The sequence below is a fragment of the Hemibagrus wyckioides genome, linkage group LG08, assembly GCF_019097595.1.
Source record: "Hemibagrus wyckioides isolate EC202008001 linkage group LG08, SWU_Hwy_1.0, whole genome shotgun sequence".
Taxonomy (NCBI): Eukaryota; Metazoa; Chordata; class Actinopteri; order Siluriformes; family Bagridae; genus Hemibagrus; species Hemibagrus wyckioides.
This window is the reverse complement of record NC_080717.1, coordinates 19,071,031-19,086,979: the sequence shown is the minus strand read 5'-3', so window position 1 is coordinate 19,086,979 and position 15,949 is coordinate 19,071,031. Positions and strand designations below refer to the sequence as shown.

Genomic DNA, 15,949 nt, shown 5'->3' with positions numbered 1-15,949 from the left:
ATTAGTCACCTTGTGAAGGGGAAAACCCATAATACTGTGATATCTATAAAATGTGTATGTGTGTGTGTGTGTGTGTGTGTGTGTGTGTGTGTGTGTGTGAATTCCCCGTGTGATTCAATTTCCTCCATATTTCCAGTTGAAAATTTCCAATTTCCAGCATCCCAGACCAGGATAAAGCACCTACTGTGGATCTCTGAAGGATCTCTGTAATGGATCTCACAGAAAATCATCCAGCTCAGGTTGCATTTCAATAAGGTTATATTTTTTCACTCATCATTTTCCCAGGCTCAGAGCGGGTTGTATTATTCATAGCAGGAATTATGCATAGCATTCTTCCCATTGCACTGTATTTTATAGCGCGGTTCTGTCTATTGCTATTCTCTCAGAGGAAAACGAAAGTGGCACCGCGACGGCCATATAAACAAACACCAGTTTTCCCTTCACATAAAGATGAATACATTTTGACACAAAGTGGTACGACTGTCGACGGTTACAAATAACATGACAGAAACTGGTTGCATAAGCAAAACAGTAAGGTCCCAAAGTGACTCTAGGCTAGTTGGTTCTGTTAGTCGAAAGAAAATGGAATGAATGAATCATTGATGCGATATGTCATATTTTGGTTGTGCATCGCTCTTCCACTCTGAAATGTTTATCTTGACTACAGTATCTATGTATTTAAAGTATGACTCAGTCGCCTGTTGTTCACATACACCAGTACGCCGGATTAAAAACGGAACCTCACATCCGTACGCTTTTAGCCGTGAAAGAAAGCAAGCAGCCAAAAACAAACTACTCTGTTTTTTAGTTACAGATTTATATTGGTTTTAACACATTTGTAAGATGAGATGTTCAATGGTCTGGTCTGAGCTGAAAGTTTAGGCCATTTTCTATTTCAATAAAATGGTGATTTCACATTCATTTTTTTCCATCATATTTTCCTTTACTTTAGTCCATGCTGCACAAAAAGAATAAATGCATAATTGTGTAATTATGCAATTAGTGGTTCCTCATATTTTTAGTTTTTATGTTGATGATTTTTATATATATATATATATATATATATATATATATATATATATATATATATATATATATATATATATATATATATTTATAGTGCAACATTGTCCTTTTTTTAATCATTCCTAAACCTTTATATTATGTTAACATTATATTATGAGGTTTACGTTTAACTTTTCTGTTTAATTTTGCTGCAGAAAAAAACATGTACAGTTTATGTGGAAAGGGATTTTGGAAAGGGATTGTAAAATGGTTCAATCTCTCATTGCTGCAGCCCAGGATCGATCCCCAGGCAGGGAGCTAACCCAGCCACTGAACTCTCAGTGTCAGTCCCAAGACCTGGATTAAATGGGAGGGTACATTAGATACATTAATTCAGAGCAACTTACAATCATCTCATTTTTTTAATAAACTGAGCAACTGAGGGTTAAGGGCCTTGCTCAGGGGCCCAGCGGGGGGGGCCAGCAGCTCAAACTCACAACCTTTTGATCAGCAGACCAACACCTTAACCACTGAGCTACAACAACCCCAAGTAATGAGCTAAAGTGCTTCCTGAAAGGAAATAAATAGTAATGAGCTAAAGTGCTTCCCTGAAAGGAAATAAAACAAGATAGAACATCTGAGATATTATTTTGAAAGGCAAAGTTAATTCATTACTATTTGCCTTTTGGCGGCTGGTTGTGATTAAAAAGACAGACTTATTGAGTATTGTAGGTCTATGTTGGTTTTAACTTTTTTTTTTACAGTGGAAAGAAATGACTGATAGTTTAACTTGGAACTTCTTGAGATTTCGGGCACAGCAGAAGGTTCAGAAACAATTAGCATTGTAGTCAGTGCTGGATAATGCCAGAAGACTACAACCTTTTTGTCAAAGAGCGAGTTTCTAACATGCATGTGCTTTGTGACTATATTTGATGTCTCACAGACACACATGGCAGACTATGACCCAGAAGGATAATTGCTGCTGGCCGGCTCTAGGACACTGTCAGGAGTGTTGAGCTAGCACTGATTGTATCAAAGACGCCTGTGTGCTTTGATAAGTAACTCTTTCTCAATGCGCGTTACCCAGAGCCACCATGCGACTGCTGTTAGACTGACCTCTATGGCTCCCTGCTGAGGGTGGGCTCCATCATTACCATAACTGAAATTCTAGAGAGAGTTTAAAGACAGGACAGGTGGGTATCAGAGCCTGTGCTTTATGTGCATTCCAGGCACGTATGTGTGAGTGAGGGTGATAGTCTTTTTTATTTTAAAATGTCAACAATGAAAGTGCTGCCCTAAGCAGGCCAGTAAGACCTGTTTGAACAGAATTTTATGTAATGATGTCAGTTTCATTCCTAAATATTCAACTAACCTCTTATTATTTTTTGGATTTTTGTATACATTCACCACTTGCATGCAGCCTACCACTGATTTTTTTTTGTTGTTTTTTTTTGTTAGCCCCATCAATGATAAGCTCCAACTGTGTCAACATGTACAAGCAGATGCTCAAACAAACTAGAACATCCTTTGCTTACAAGAGGGCCATAAGGATCCTGCCCTCCTTCATACCCAGTGAAGAGTCATCAACATTACGCCTGAGGATTAGCTACGGACAGAATGTAAATTAGATCTGACACGCTGTTTCTGAACTACCTCGGTGTATTTGCTCTCGGTTTTTTAGTATGTGAATATTTGATCGTTGTTAAACACACAGGGTGTGAGCCAACCCTTCATGTTGGCTGACAGTTAACAAATGTGCTTCTTACTGTAGGCCAAAGGTTCCCTTTCATCTCCTTAGTGGCCAACCTCTTAAAAAGTGCACATTATCTCAGGTCTGGTGTGTAAATCAGTCTCTTCTCCTAAAACCATCTGTTTCTACTCTCTCGCATTCGCTTTCTGGAATCTTAGTAAGCTGTCTTTCTAATGATTTTCCCCCATGTGGCTGAAATGTCTGAAATATACTCGTCTGAAATGAAGTGTTTACATGCCACTAGAGAAGTAAGACTGATTAATAGTGAAAATTACACATTACTGAGACTGAAATTTCTCAGAAAGCACTTGATTAGAATTTGATCCTGCTTCATCCCACTCGTTATTTTTATTTATACGGTTTAATAAGTGAACATTTAGTCAGCCTTTACCTGATCCTACAGAGAGGAAAAGAGTTTTAAAATAAATGTTATGCCTCTATATCTTGTGTTTTTTTTTTTCTTCTTGCTTTTCATTTAACAGGTTTAAGAAACAGGAAGATTCGACCGCAGAATGTGAGACAGAAATTATTTTGGAAGGCAAATATTTGTCTTTTGAGGCCTAGATGATTTTAAAAGGGAGACTGGGGGGGTTTTATTTGGTGAGTATTTTTAGGTCATTCTCGGTTTTTACTTTTTGAAACAAAAAAGAAAACCCACAGTGGAAAGTAAAACTTCTTCAAATGAAGTGAATCAAATCCAGGACTTTGTTGCATAAGCCTCCTCAATGGAATTTTAAAGGGAATATTTTCTTGGAATCATTTCTATTGAATTAGTAAGATGTTTACTGCTGAAACTAGTGCACTACACTACATTTATATATATATATATATATATAGTAACTTTGTGTACCTCCAGTATAATTATACCACACCTAGAAAACCTGTTTTTAGTATTTGCAAAGACTTTAAAAGTGTTTAAAAGTGTGTCTAGGTAAGAATTATTACTGAAAGTACACATATAGGGACGGAATTTCCCAGAAGGTATTTCTATTTGACTGGAATTTTGAAGAGGTACTCAGTAATAAGTGCTTATTAGTGAATATGTATTCAGCCCTTACCTCCCACTTTCAAAACATTTACCAATTGAAAATATCTGCTTCCTGCATCCACACATCCCTCTTGTGTTTGTCTTGCCTTTCCCTTAGACAGGCCTATCTGAAGGAGCAGGAAGATTGAAGCTAAGAGACTGGGAGGTCTGAACATCTGCTGTGGTTTTGGGGGAATTTGTTCTGTAGCTTTGCTTTTAACCTGACTGCAGGCAAACTACAGCCTTATTTCAACTCACACGGCTCTCGCAGTAGCAATTCTCTGGAAACCTTGGGTCATGTCAGTTTTCAACACAAACGCTGTCTATCTTATTCCTTGCTCTGCTTGATGAGATATTTCAGACTGCTCCCTGGGGATCGGTTCAGAATATAGTGAGGAGGTCCATTTATCTGCTTCTGCTGTGAGAGCAAGTGCTTTCACAGAATTACCTTTTTCCTCTGATATAGCAAGCCTTAAAATCCACACAAATCCATGAAGGCTGTGTTGCCCTTGCTCAGAGGCACTTGTTCATGTGCATGCCAACACATATAAAGTGTATATGGTGCTGGAGTGCTGGAGGTGAGAGAAGATCTATTTTGGTTGGTGCTACGATTTGCCCGAGGGGTCCATTGGCTAGGATTAGCCAACAATGATAAAAGCAGACTGTGGTAAAGGGTTAGCCCACTATTCATGTACCTGAGTCTTCGCACCACTTCTAAAAGTTGTGAACGCTTCCCTAAATCCCCAGATCACCACAACAAAGAGTCTTTTAGTTTGTTTCTTCGCACAGCCCTTTTTTCCTCCTGCCTCGGGTGTTTGTGGGAAATGACGGCAGATTGTACAATTGATTATATTTGGCAGACTGCTTCCTTCTCTCGGGCTATTAATAGTGCTGATTTGTTTACTCTTTGAAAAGTATAGAAGACTCTGAATGGCCACTGTATGTGACATCTTTCACTTTGTTATATGAGAAATGTTTTTGTTTGGTTGTTGGTTGTTGTTTTTTTGCCATTTATAAAGAAATTCTATCGCAATTACTCACTGTTAGTTGAATTTCATTGGTCATATAAATGTCAGCATCTGGGAAATGTCATTGGCCTACAGCCAGAATTGAGTTTTTGTCCCATTAATCAACTTCAATGCCTCAAATTTCACAAGTGAAAGGTCTTCCCAGGCTACCTACTGGAGATATGTTCAGTATTTCGTTTAGTCTGATCACTAATGACCAGAAAACCTTCATTATGCTTCATTTAGATTTCTCGGATCCTTTGTAACTCACACCCACTTGATGCATACATCGCAACACTTTCTAGTGATATATTTTTATCATTATCTTCTAGTTTTTTTTTCTTTGTCTTTTGTTTCCTTGACAGATGCTCTCCCTTGAAGCTGCATTTCACACACCAGAGAAACGATATCACATAATTGCCCCTCATTTCAAACTACAGAAGGCAGTCAACCAACCATTTCCTTTTCAGACTAGCACACTACATCTAAGAGATTTATTCTTCATCATCGAAGCTTCATCAGCCTCTGGGTACCTTACCGTTGGGGTATCATTATTTCACAGGATTTCTATCAGGAAGGAGGGCTTCATTGTTTCTCATGTTTTCCTCAGCCCCAGCAATTCATTTTTCTACATCAGCTTTTGTTTTCTAAGTGGGACGATTATACACAGTGATGGAGCAGTAATGATTCAGGCTGAAATTAAGTTTAGCTTCCAAACTCCGTTCCTCCGGAGGCACAAACAAAATGTGCAAATCAGATCTCATTTTATCTGAATTTCATCATTCGGTTTTGCGACACTGAATATTCATTAGGATTTCTACTGCTGAAATGTAGAAGACGTGATTCTTTCTGACTAATTATAGTGTTCTCCAATTAAACTGGTGGATGATATCAGTTGCAAGCTCTTGAACGCTTTGACATATTGTTAAAAGCTTTTGACTAAACTCTTAGTATAAAACATATGGTGCTTGACAATGATGAAGCATCACAGCATGTTCGTTTATGGTTGATACTGTAATCTGGGATTTGAATGTTATATATTTCTCTACAGTTTTACAAATATACATAAAATCTTAAAGTCTGGTCTAGTGCAGGTATTGTCAGATAGGCAGACCACAGTCCAGATGTGGATCCGGAAATGGAGTCTAATGGGATGAACCTTGGGAAAAAATGACTCAGCTCAATTTCTGTAGCAGATCTCTGTCAGGAAAACATCTGCATGCATTTATGTAGATTATCTAGCTAAAGGCACCAGACCAGAGAGCAGGTACACGGCTAAAGACATTAGATTTGACAAAAGATCTCTTTAGGTCTGATTAGCAAACCCAAAACATGGCTTGATGTCGACGAACAACTTGGACAAAAACATATGTTTATGTGTAAAGCATCGCTATCAAAACAAAACATAAAAATCTTTTAATTGTTTTATTCCTAAATAAATATATGACCATGGATAATAGCACAATAAAAGATAAGTGTTCAAGTGTTGTGCTATAATTTTACAAGGAAATGAATTTCCTTCAAAAGTTTGATCAATTGTTTGTTTTCCTTTTGCTATACCCTTTCAGTTTTTCATCAAATTATTGTATTTCTATATCTTTTCACATACAGTATTAATTTATCTTTGATATAAGCTTTTGCTGTGACATGACACAGGTATATCTGAGCCAAAAAAAAAGCAAGTGCTGATCATTTTTTGCTTGAGTTTTTGAGACCAGTGGGATTTGCAGTCATTAGGAAAGTGACCTTGAAAAGCCGTAGTAAATGAGCTAGGTGACCGCTTACCATCTGTCTGCTTTAACTGTGTCCAAACTGGATGCCAAGCCTGTCACTTCCACCCTCATCTGATTTTGTCACTATGTTTGGGAGATAGATTTGGTTATGATATAGCCCAATTTCATTTCAATGCTGCCAGGACCTCAATTTCAAACCTGAGTAGATAACTGCCAATATTTTCTAGACGTTGGATTTTTCCTCCTAACCCTCAAGGGGTGGAGGAAGTTGTCTGCATGTATTGTAATTATTATTGCATATTTGCATGATAAGTGCAGCACGCCAACAGGATACCCTACAAGACTGTTATTTCCTGAACATTAGGGTTTTTTTTCCAGGTCATTATAATGATGCAGTGAACTTAAATCCTGCATCCCTCCAGCTATTACAGCACATCATTATTATCATATTTTCAATGAAAAACCTGTGTGTGTGTGTGTGTGTGTGTGTCTAAAATACCATCTGAGAAGCAATTTAGCAGCAGGATTAATTAGACAACCTAATAACAGCACAAATATCAAAAGGTCCAGACAGCTAACACACACTTCAATGCTTTAGCTTTAGATGAATAACACTGTCGTATTTTATGTAGAAATATCATAATAACAGTATTACCACCTCACATCTTTAGTGTCCACAGCTCCAAGGTCTGTCCAGTGTTCTACCTATGACAGAGTGGGCTTCGTCTGAATTTTCCTCTCCCTCCCACCTCCCCAAAACATGTAGGTGGATTGGCTACTCTAAATTACCCCTGGGCGGGAATGAGTGTGTAAACATGTGTGAACATGCCCTGAGATAAACTGCCATCCATTCCAGGATGTCTTCTCACCCCACCCCCAGTGTTCCAGAGATGTAACCAGTGCCTTTATTTTTGTAAAATGTCTTTACAGGAGGAAAAGTGTGGCACATAAAACTAGACGAGTTTTTCAGACGTTCGCGAAAAGACAGCATTCAGACCAGACAGTCAGCATTTAGACTCAAGGCCAAAGTAAAGAGGATGCATTTCCTTGGTATTTATTAGTACCAAGAGACTAAAGCAGTCTGTTTATTAGTTCCTGTGTATCTCCCGGATGCATCTAGCTCAACACGTGAACTTAACACATTATGGAAAGCTTCAGCAGATTTATATTCGACCTTGTCATTTTAGTCACCATTATGTAGCCTGGTCCAAACATTAGACAAACTCAATAATCCTATTAACATTATCTTGTCTTATAACCGGGCTCAATTTGATTGGAAAATCAAGAGTATGCCTTTCCCCAAGAAAAAAAAATAAGAACTAAAACCATTCCTCTGGTAAAACTGCATTAATCCCAATGACACATTAGTCACAATGTCACACTAATTAGACTGGCTAGCTACTAGATTAACTATTCCATCAGGGATTTTTAAATACTGCTATGTGAAAATGCTTATTTTACATCTTGCTTTTGCTCAAAAGGCAGTTTAGTACATAATTAGAAGTGATTGTATGGCCTGACCTTGCTGTCTAGGACTTCCATGTCTCAAAAGCCTTTTGGGTATAAGTCATAAAATAATAATCCTGTCTCCACACACTCTGTTGAATAATGCTATGAAAGAACAGGGTTATTCTTGATTTTACGAATTAATGAGTGAGCCAAGGCGGTATGTCTAGAAAATATAAATCAATACATAAAATCAAAAAGTACCACCTGTATTCCATATATGAATATAGTAGTCTCATTTTCGTACTTTTCTCATTTTACTGATCTTCGGATTTTCTTGCACAGAAGTGATAAAAGCAACAAAAAAAAGGTTCATTTGCATCTTTGAAAGCATTTTCCTTATCTAAAATACCCTTGTGTTCCTTTTATTATTTGGATTTTTAGATATCCAGCAGTCTAGACCTTATGTTAAAAGTAATCCTTTTATTTCTTTCTCTTATCACTGAGCTCAATATAAATTTCAAGTCATTGTGCAATTCTCATAACGGGTTGGAGTTTTTCCTGAAACCTGTTTTCTATGCAGAGGTGATTATAAGAGAGTATGAGGGATCAGAATGTTGTGAAGTCCTGTATTAAATATGGAAGAAGGGGGGAAGGCAGCTGGCATTCTTCGACTCATTCAATATCCCCACTGTAAATCTTCTAACAGATGGACCTCGCAAATTAACACTCTTCAGCTTACACAGCAAGTGACCACCCCTCATATCCTTCATGCTGATACCTGAGTAAGCGTTCGAAAGAGTCTTAACGCTAATGAATATACACACAGTAACCCTTCCACTTTATATTTCTCTATCTAGTGAAGTCAGTAATATGCTTTTAAATGTGTCTTAAGCCATAAATAAAGAACGGAGCTTATCAGGACTTAATTAGCCATTATGTCTCCTCTGTGGTCCACTTCATCAATTATTTTACAGACCTTACTGGATCTGCCCAATGAACTATTTATAACCCTTTAATGATTCACGATAACCTAATCGCTATGTAAATTGATGTCGTTTATCAGATCGTCTCATCCTTGGACACTCTAGTTACATTGCCTATACATTTGCTTGAGATGCACTGAGGTTCTTGCTTTTATTCCAACTCTAGTCCAAATATGCAATTTCCCAACCCAAACAGAGGAAAATTAGAGGGCCTTTGGTAATAACTTCCAAAGGGTAAAATAAGGATTTGAATAAAGAGTTGAATGACATTGGTCTGTTGACATAACCCATTCCATTTCCGTTCCTATAGTTGACTTAAAGGAGTTCATATGCAATTAAAATCTTTTGATATGACTGGCAGAAATTTGAATAGAAGCCATGACCACAGGCTTGCAGCACTCTAAACCTAATACTTTACTGAATTTGGATAAGATCCATTTTTACTTTTCTTAGTAACAGTCAATGCAAATTCTGAACACAGGCTCTTAGCAACTACATCAACTATTGAAAACTAGCAAATCTGGTTCTAGCTGAAAACCTGATGGTCTCACTGTCCCTGAATGAACTCCAAACGTGATGGACTTTTTGATGCATGACTTCTAGACTTCCCATGCTCTACTAGCAACAGCTGAGCACTAATGAGCATCATGGGAAAGCGTTGCTGTTGGCTCATCTGAAACTACTGCTGCTGTTCTAAAGCAGGCACTAACAATTACAAACCGGTACATACACAAACCATTACTATTTATATAGAGAGTGAAGTGGTGCAGGGCTGTATCATGGTTTTGCTTTCACAATGTACAGATGCAGGAGCCAGAAAACAATGAGGTTTTGTGGCTTGTTTTCCAGGAATTAGGGCTACTTATTTAGCATTCTGCACAAGGAAGCAGAGAGAAATTCCTGCCATCTTTAATGTCCAACCCTTGGCTTTTCCTTCTGTCTGCAGCTTGGAAAAGGAAGAGCCTCTGCCACTTGTTCCGTTTTTATTGTTTTCACAGCTCACAGTTAGCCAATCTCTATTCACTGGGGGTTTCAGCTGTAAATGACTCATATGCTGTTGGTACTGTATATTTACTGTCTTCCAGCCTTCTGCCTGTACACTTGACTGTCAGGGTAAGACTGGTACTGACGTTTGTAGGTGTCATTGCTCCATAGAAAAGCAGAGATTATTCAGACACATTTAATTACATGTATATGGTGTATTGGAGCAAATTTGGAGATTATGCAGAATATGCACCCACTCTAGCCTTAAGAGTCCCCAGTGACTGCACTGAGAAACAAGATCCCCTCAAGGGATACACTATGTAAACCTTTCTTATACTTTTTAATGTAGCTTAAACATAATCCTTTCTCTATTTTTGCAGCGCCTCTGTTTACATTGCACTGCATCAGGCATGTGATCAGACAATGTGGGAATTAAGTGAGTGGTTGAGTCTTTATGCTGATGCAATCATGTAATGCTGAAAGCTGTAGTTTAGATTAAATATTAGGTTTGCTTTAGACAGTAGGGACAGATCTTGAAGGGTTTTACCTTTAATGCGCAGCACAGAGTGTGAAGTTACTCTCCCTTAGGCTTGAAACTACTGCCTGCAGTAATTACTGTGGCCAATTTGCATGCACTCTGTACTGTCTTTAGAATTTATTGAGTGAGAAGTTAAACACCCTCAGCTGCACAAGAGTTTCCCAAACAAACAGTGCTGTGTCAGCGAGTGATGCACTTTACACTCCGGAACGAATTCAGCTTGAAAGGTTTTTTCATGCCTGCCTTGTGGCATTCCAAGGGCACAAATGATTGCACAAGTTGTTTATTCCCACATAGTTTCTAATTTTTTCAGATTGGGTTATAAACAAACTTGTGCAATATTTGTCCTCTCTCACTAGTTATATAATAGGAAACAGTGAGTACATTTCCAAGTACATGCTTCATGAATCTTCCAAGGAGAAATTTTCCACTTCGAAAGCTGTTTGTGATGGAAAGGGCCCAATGTAATGCTCCAGGAATGTTGCTCTCACTCCTGGTATTTCTGCATGTATTGGAAGGCAAATAGTTTTAGAAATGTATTGCTGTAACTGTTAAGTTAAGTATAAGTTAAGTATGTAACGTTATAATGGTGTAACTGTAATGTGTAACAATGTAAATGTGTAAAATTATAATGGTGTAACTGTAATGTGTAACAATGTAAATGTGTAAAATTATAATGGTGTAACTGTAATGTGTAACAATGTAAGTGTGTAACATAATAATGGTGTAACTATAATATGTAACAGTGTAAGTGTGTAATATTATAATGGTGTAACTGTAATGTGTAACAGTGTAAGTGTGTAACATTATCACGGTGTAACTAATGTGTAACAGTGTAAGTGTGTAAAATTATAATGGTGTAACTGTAATGTGTAACAGTGTAAATGTGTAAAATTATAATGGTGTAACTGTAATGTGTAACAACGTAAATGTGTAAAATTATAATGGTGTAACTGTAATGTGTAACAGTGTAAGTGTGTAAAATTATAATGGTGTAACTGTAATGTGTAACAGTGTATGTGTGTAACATTATAATGGTGTAACTGTAGTGTGTAACAGTGTAAGTGTGTAACATTATAATGGTGTAACTGTAATGTGTAACAGTGTAAATGTGTAAAATTATAATGGTGTAACTGTAATGTGTAACAGTGTAAGTGTGTAAAATTATAATGGTGTAACTGTAATGTGTAACAGTGTAAGTGTGTAACATTATAATGGTGTAACTGTAATGTGTAACAATGTAAATGTGTAAAATTATAATGGTGTAACTGTAATGTGTAACAATGTAAATGTGTAAAATTATAATGGTGTAACTGTAATGTGTAACAATGTAAGTGTGTAACATTATAATGGTGTAACTGTAATGTGTAACAGTGTAAGTGTGTAACATTATAATGGTGTAACTGTAATGTGTAACAGTGTAAGTGTGTAAAATTATAATGGTGTAACTGTAATGTGTAACAATGTAAATGTGTAAAATTATAATGGTGTAACTGTAATGTGTAACAGTGTAAGTGTGTAACATTATAATGGTGTAACTGTAATGTGTAACAGTGTAAATGTGTAAAATTATAATGGTGTAACTGTAATGTGTAACAGTGTAAGTGTGTAAAATTATAATGGTGTAACTGTAATGTGTAACAATGTAAATGTGTAAAATTATAATGGTGTAACTGTAATGTGTAACAATGTAAGTGTGTAACATTATAATGGTGTAACTGTAATGTGTAACAGTGTAAGTGTGTAAAATTATAATGGTGTAACTGTAATGTGTAACAGTGTAAGTGTGTAACATTATAATGGTGTAACTGTAATGTGTAACAGTGTAAGTGTGTAACATTATAATGGTGTAACTGTAATGTGTAACAGTGTAAGTGTGTAACATTATAATGGTGTAACTGTAATGTGTAACAGTGTAAGTGTGTAACATTATAATGGTGTAACTGTAATGTGTAACAGTGTAAGTGTGTAACATTATAATGGTGTAACTGTAATGTGTAACAGTGTAAGTGTGTAAAATTATAATGGTGTAACTGTAATGTGTAACAGTGTAAGTGTGTAACATTATAATGGTGTAACTGTAATGTGTAACAGTGTAAGTGTGTAACATTATAATGGTGTAACTGTAATGTGTAACAGTGTAAGTGTGTAAAATTATAATGGTGTAACTGTAATGTGTAACAGTGTAAGTGTGTAACATTATAATGGTGTAACTGTAATGTGTAACAGTGTAAGTGTGTAACATTATAATGGTGTAACTGTAATGTGTAACATTGTAAGTGTGTAACATTATAATGGTGTAACTGTAATGTGTAACAATGTAAGTGTGTAACATAATAATGGTGTAACTGTAATGTGTAACATTGTAAGTGTGTAACATTATAATGGTGTAACTGTAATGTGTAACAGTGTAAGTGTGTAACATTATAATGGTGTAACTGTAATGTGTAACAATGTAAGTGTGTAACATTATAATGGTGTAACTGTAATGTGTAACAGTGTAAGTGTGTAACATTATAATGGTGTAACTGTAATGTGTAACAGTGTAAGTGTGTAACATTATAATGGTGTAACTGTAATGTGTAACAATGTAAGTGTGTAACATTGTAATGGTGTAACTGTAATGTGTAACATTGTAAGTGTGTAACATTATAATGGTGTAACTGTAATGTGTAACAATGTAAGTGTGTAACATTATAATGGTGTAACTGTAATGTGTAACAGTGTAAGTGTGTAACATTATAATGGTGTAACTGTAATGTGTAACAATGTAAGTGTGAAACATCACGGTGTAACCGTATAACAGTAAAGCATCGCAGATGATGCACAGCTGCGCCACAGCGCAGTAATTTCCAAAGGCGCGCGCGAGAGAGAGACGAGAGAGAGCGTGGCGCGCACAGTTTTATTCCCGCCGGAGGGTCACGTGCCCGCAGGGAGCTCAGAGTGTGGGAGTTTGTCGACTGGGGAATAACGTCAACTGCGTCGAGGTGACTTGAAAGCTCCTTCGCGAGGGGGCGGTTCAGGCACGGGCTCATTTTCAGCTTAGTTTCAGTGTGTGTGTTTTTAGAGGACGGCGAGGGAAAATGAGCGCTCGAGTTCCCTGCTCAAGTCAAGGAAAGCGTTTTCAGTAAACTTCTGAGCGGAGGAGCGCCACTGTAACCTCACACGTTACTCTACAGATACGAGACAAGTGTACTTCGCAGGCGGCGAGGGAAGAAGGTAGGAGACTCTTATATGCGTTTAGACGCGAAAACGATAACATTGATGTTTCTACGTCACCGTGTGTGTGTGTGTGTGTGTGTGTGTGTGTGAGAGAGAGTGAGAGAGATAGAGAGAGAGAGAGAGAGAGAGAGAGAGAGAGAGAGAGAAAGCACTGTAGTTGTATCTGGGGTTCATCTACTATAAGCATTTGTTGTAGGTTCAACTACACTACAATACACTACACAACACTACACTACAATACACACCACTACACTACACTACACTACACACCACTACACACCACTACACTACACTACACTACACTACACTACACACCACTACACAACACTACACTACACAACACTACACTACAATACACACCACTACACTACACTACACACCACTACACACCACTACACTACACTACACTACACTACAATACACTACACAACACTACACTACAATACACACCACTACACTACACTACACTACACACCACTACACACCACTACACTACACTACACTACACTACACTACACACCACTACACAACACTACACTACACAACACTACACTACAATACACACCACTACACTACACTACACACCACTACACACCACTACACTACACTACACACCACTACACAACACTACACTACACAACACTACACTACAATACACACCACTACACTACACTACACTACACACCACTACACTACACTACACACCACTACACTACACTACACTACACTACACACCACTACACAACACTACACTACACAACACTACACTACAATACACACCACTACACTACACTACACTACACACCACTACACTACACTACACACCACTACACTACACTACACTACACTACACACCACTACACAACACTACACTACACAACACTACACTACAATACACACCACTACACTACACTACACTACACACCACTACACTACACTACACACCACTACACTACACTACACTACACTACACACCACTACACAACACTACACTACACAACACTACACTACACTACACACCACTACACAACACTACACTACACAACACTACACTACAATACACACCACTACACTACACTACACTACACACCACTACACACCACTACACTACACTACACTACACTACACTACACACCACTACACACCACTACACTACACTACACTACACTACACTACACACCACTACACAACACTACACTACACAACACTACACTACAATACACACCACTACACTACACTACACACCACTACACACCACTACACTACACTACACTACACTACACACCACTACACAACACTACACTACACAACACTACACTACAATACACACCACTACACTACACTACACTACACACCACTACACACCACTACACTACACTACACTACACTACACTACACACCACTACACAACACTACACTACACAACACTACACTACAATACACACCACTACACTACACTACACACCACTACACACCACTACACTACACTACACTACACTACACACCACTACACACCACTACACTACACTACACTACACTACACTACACACCACTACACAACACTACACTACACAACACTACACTACAATACACACCACTACACTACACTACACACCACTACACACCACTACACTACACTACACTACACTACACACCACTACACAACACTACACTACACAACACTACACTACAATACACACCACTACACTACACTACACTACACACCACTACACACCACTACACTACACAACACTACACTACACAACACTACACTACAATACACACCACTACACTACACACCACTACACACCACTACACTACACTACACTACACACCACTACACACCACTACACTACACTACACAGCATTACACTACTCTACTATACACACCACTACACAACACTACACTACACTACACTACACTACACACCACTACACTACACTACACTACACACCACTACACACCACTACACTACACTACACTACACTACACTACACTACACTACACAACACTACACTACACTACACTACACACCACTACACACCACTACACACCACTACACTACACTACACTACACTACACTACACAACACTACACTACACTACACTACATACCACTACACTACACAACACTACACACCACTACACTACACTACACACCACTACACTACACAGCATTACACTACTCTACTATACACACCACTACACAACACTACACTACACTACACTACACTACACACCACTACACTAC

General features: G+C 37.9%; 1 protein-coding gene across 2 annotated transcripts in view; it reads left to right on the top strand.

The window, feature by feature from the left end:
- Positions 1–13,417: 13,417 nt before the first annotated feature.
- Positions 13,418–15,949, top strand: part of mid2 (midline 2) — a 123,529-nt gene continuing 120,997 nt past the window's right edge. For both annotated transcript variants that reach the window (XM_058396682.1, XM_058396681.1), the window contains exon 1: positions 13,418–13,695. The gene's annotated coding sequence lies outside the window, so the exon portion shown is untranslated. The remainder of the gene's footprint in view (positions 13,696–15,949) is intronic.